Source organism: Oryctolagus cuniculus, chromosome 11 (genome assembly GCF_964237555.1).
Source record: "Oryctolagus cuniculus chromosome 11, mOryCun1.1, whole genome shotgun sequence".
Taxonomy (NCBI): Eukaryota; Metazoa; Chordata; class Mammalia; order Lagomorpha; family Leporidae; genus Oryctolagus; species Oryctolagus cuniculus.
The window spans coordinates 59,684,103-59,688,799 of record NC_091442.1 but is presented as its reverse complement, the minus strand read 5'-3'; positions in this window follow the sequence as shown (position 1 = coordinate 59,688,799).

The following is a 4,697-nucleotide window of genomic DNA, read 5'->3' as shown; positions in this document are numbered from 1 at the left end:
CATGGTGGTCTCTCCTTCTGCATGTGTGCTTTCCCTGTTCTGATCTCTGAGGTAACAGGTAATCAGCCATACATACCTGTTTGCTCCTTCGCATGCAGTGGTTTTGCATGATGCTGATGTCCCTGTTTTCCTCCCCTCCCCTCCCCTCCCCTCCCCTCCCCTCCCCTCCCCTCCCCCCTCTCCTCTCCTCTCCTCTCCTCTTTTATATTCTTTTAAAAAAAAATTTATTTATTTAGGGGCTGGCACTGTGGTGCAGCAGGTTAATGCCCTGGCCTGAAGTGCTGGCATCCCATATGGGCGCCGGTTCTAGTCCCGGCTGCTCCTCTTCCAATCCAGCTCTGCTATGGCCCGGGAAAGCAGTAGAAGATGGCCCAAGTCCTTGGGCCCCTGCACCCATGTGACAGACCCAGAAAAAGCTCCTGGCTCCTTGCTTCAGATCGGCACAGCTCTGGCTGTTGCAGCCATCTGGGTAGTGAACCAGTGGATAAAAGACCTCTCTCTCTGTCTCTACCTCTCTCTTTAACTCTGCCTGTCAAATAGATAAAATAACTTTTAAAAAATTTATTTATTTGAGAGGCAGAGTTAGAATAAACAGAAAGGTGTCTTCCATCCATTGGTTGACTCCCCAGATGACTGCAACAGCCAGGGGTGGGCCAGGATGAAGCCAGGAGCCAGGAGTTTCGTCCAGGTCTCCCATGTGGGTGCAGGGGCCCAAGTACTTGGGCCATCCTCTGCTGCTTTCCCAGGCCATAGCAAAGAGGTGAAGCAGAAGAGAAGCTGGGACACAATCTGGCACCCGTATGGGGTGCTGGCACCACAGGCGGAGTCATAACCTACTACAACACAGTGCCGCCCCATCCCTGTGTTTCTTAATCAGCTCCTCATCCTGCATCTCCCTTCCACTTCTGTGCGTGGATGGGATGCATCCTAGGGGGCTGGATCTCTACCAGGTACTCTTGCAGGAGTAACTTAGTTGTTCCACTGTGCTGTCTCAGAAGCAGAAAAACAAGGTTACTCCTGGTCCAAGGAGCTACTCTGCTTGTGCTTTAGTTCTTTTCTCTCTGTGACACAAAGTATGTCTTGTTTCTCCACTGGGATTGGGGGAAGACCCAGGGATCCAGCTATGGGTACCCACAGAGAGCCCTGTGTAATTGAGGAAGAAGCAGGGCTGTGGTGAGCATTGGGAGTGGGGGGCATAGAATACAAACCTCAGTGATGGGGCCTGGTGTTGTGATGCAGTGGGTTAAGCTGCCGGATACCCACATCCCATACTGGAGTCCTGGGATGGAGTCAGCTTCCTGCTCAGGCACACCCTTGGAGGCAGCCGGTGGAGGCTGAAGTACTTGGGCCCCTGCCACCTACGTGGGAGACCTGGATTGAGTTCCCAGTTCCTAGCTTCAGCCTCGGTCCTGACTGTTGCAGGCATTTAGGGGATGAAGCAGTGTACGGAAGCTCGCTTACTCACTCTGCCTTTTGAATACATAAATACACATTAGGAGAAAAAATTTTGATTCTGTCTATGCCCAGCTTCTGCAGTAGATATCTGGTACCTTTCATTTTTGTGTGTGTGTGTGTATTGGCTATTTCTAGCATTTGTATTAATTCTGTACTTGTTTTATTTAGATTACATGAAAATCCATTGTCCATTTTTTAAAAAGAGTTAGCAAAAACAATGTAGACCATGTGTAACTATGTAGATTAATATACACTAATGACATCTTTTCTCATTTTCCTTCTATAACTACTAGGTAAATAAATTTTTAAAAAAGAATTATTTATTTGAAAGGTAGAGTGACAGATCTTCCATCTTCTGATTCATGTCCCAAATGACTGCAACAGCCAGGTCTGATCCAGGCTGAAGCCAGGGACTCAAAGCACTTGAGCCATCCTCTGCTGCCTTCCCAGGTGCATTAGTAGGAAGCTGGATCAGAAGTAGAGTAACTGGGGCTTGAACTGGCACCCTGATAGGGGATGCCAGCATTGCAAGTGGTGGCTTAACCCACTGTGCCACAACGCCAGCCCAATATTAGGTTAATTAGACATAGATGGTGGTCAATAATGGTTGAATTAATAAAAAGAAGCATAATTGTGGAGTATGCTGCATTACAGGATTTTGGTGAAGGCAGACAAGAAGTGAAAGTAGTTTCCGCATCCTTTAACGCACACGAGAATCATCAGGGCCTTGTTCAAGCGCAGCGCTGGCTATCCGGCAGCAGTACCCGAGGTTGTGCTTTCTAGTCAGTTCCCAGGTGATTCCCCTGCTGCTGGGCTGTGGGCCTCATTTTGGATAGCAACGATGTAAAAGCCCTTGACTTACTGCCCACTGTGCAGTTGAGTACTTGATAAATGTTACTAATTGGCAGCAAATTTTTAAAAGGATTTATTTATTTAAAAAGGCAACAGAGGGGGAGAGAGATTTTCCATCTGCTAGTTTACTCCCCAAATGGCCGCAACAGCCAGGTCAGCCATGCTGAGGCCAGGAGCCAAAACTCCATCCAGGTCTCCCACATGGGTGGCAGGGACCCAAGTACTTAGGCTGTCTTCCACTGCCTTCCCAGGGAAGCTGGATCAGAAGCAGAATAACTGGGTCTCTAATTGTCCCTAAGTTATAGGATGCTGGAGCTGCAGGCAGTGCCTTAACCTGCTGCACCACAACGCCAGCCCCAACACCAGGTAACTTACGAGAGCCAAACATCTCCCCTGTTGTGTCTGAAAGCTTCTGTTTTTATTGTGTAACATCTGTTTAGAAGTTGATGTTTCTGAGAGGATTAATGAGAACTGGTGAATCAGAACGCCGCCTTCCCAGTTCTGTCAGGAACCAGCACCAAAGGATGTGAAAGCTGTTGCTGCTTTTCCTGGCCAGCTGCATGGAAGTGTAATTTATATGCAATAAAATTGATCCACTTTAAGTGTACAGTTTCCTTCAGTTTTGTGTCAAAAGCAGATTGTGATGCAAAACCCATCCCTTCCTCTCTACCCCAAGAGTAGTTTGATAGATCTTGAGATCCTAGCTAGCTTGGATATATATTTTATACCTTGTTAATTTAGGGTGACACACTGGTTTCATTTTGCCCTGAACTTTCCTGGCTTCAACACTCAAATTCCCACCACAGGACAAAGGCAGGTGAGCAGGGTTGGTTGTCATAGCTGTGACACTCAAGCCTGAGGTTGCCATCTTTCTTTATTTGAATGGCAGAGTGGCAGGAGAAAGAGAGGGAATCTTTTATCTACTGATTCACTCCCCAAATGGCCACAACAGCCAAGGCTGGGCCAGGCTGAAGCCAGGAACCCAGAACTGCATCCTTGGGTGGCTGGGGCCCAAGTATTGGGTCATCTTCTGTTACCTTCCCAGGTGCATTAGCAGGAAAGTGGATCAGAAGTGGAGTAGCTATGATACTGTCCCTGCCATCTCTCTCTCTCTCTCTCTCTCTCTCTCTCTTTTTTTTTTTTTTATAGTCACTTCCCATGAGAGTAGCACATGGTAGGCACTCAGGTTAGTGAGTGAATGGACACACAGGTAAGCCTCTTGTGCCTGTAGATTCCTGGCCAGAGAGCACAAGAGCTCTGCTAGGATTGCAGTGGCACAGTGGCATGGCCCTGGGGAAGTGGGTTTCTCACTGAGTGTTTCTCGCATGGGAAAACCGTGGAACTTCGGTTACTTCTGCTTCTGACACTGTAGCAGTGCCCCACCTATACACGGGACTGTGTTTTGATGTCACTTCAACTTAGCTTTCTCTTTCTCTCTTGCTTTGCCTTCTTTCCCCTCCTTCAAATAGAGCAGATCAATAAATTACGTAAGGGTGGGTTGATAATGGAACTGCTGATGGGCCCGGCTTATGCAGAGTGCTTCTGTGAGAGCAATAGAGTTTGGACCTTGGACCAAGCAGCCGTGGCTAGCAGAGGAGACTCAAGCCTCCAGTTTCAGTTAAGCGTCTGTAATCACCTCATTTGCTCCCTGTGCATGCCTGCTATAGAGGATGATGGGCAGCGGGGGCCTGCTGCTTAGGGATTTTCCTGGGTGGATGAGGGGTAGTCTGGAAAAATATGACTTTATAAGGAGCTCTTTAACTATCAGAGGGAGCCTGTTCCTGCTGGGCTAATGTCCAGGAAATAGCATCTCAGGGTCTATTCAGTAGCTTCGTGCTGAAGGCTTAAAATTAGAAACCCCAGCACTGGGGCTGCAACCCATGTCAGGCTCAGGGTCAGGAAGCTGCACTGTGCTCTGGTTGTGCCATGGACTAGCTGTGGCGCTGTGGACCTGTCACACAGGTCCACAGTCTGCCGTTCGCTCTCACTTTCTTTCTGTGGTGCGTGTGCACCGCCCCTCTGGCAGGGTGGCACTCTCTGGTGAGATGGTTCAGGTGGGCGTCCTGAGAACCCGGGACCGCCACGCCAATGTGAGGTGTTCCTACCAAGCATGTTCATCTTCCGGTCTTTATGGGGTTTGGTTCAGAGGGAGAAGGGGAGTGGAAAGGACTTGGAGATTTTTGTCTGCTTAGTTCCCCAAGTAATCTCATGAATGCCTCTGACTCCCAGGAAGATGGGCAGGGTAGGCTTGAAGGGAGAACGGTGGGTTTTGTGGCTAAGAAAGACCTCCCCACCTGTCTTCCTCCTAAAAAAAAAAAAAAATCCCTGACTCCTTGGGGGAAAATCTTGTCCCTGGCTACAAATCCCATTCCTCCTGCTCGCATTTGCAA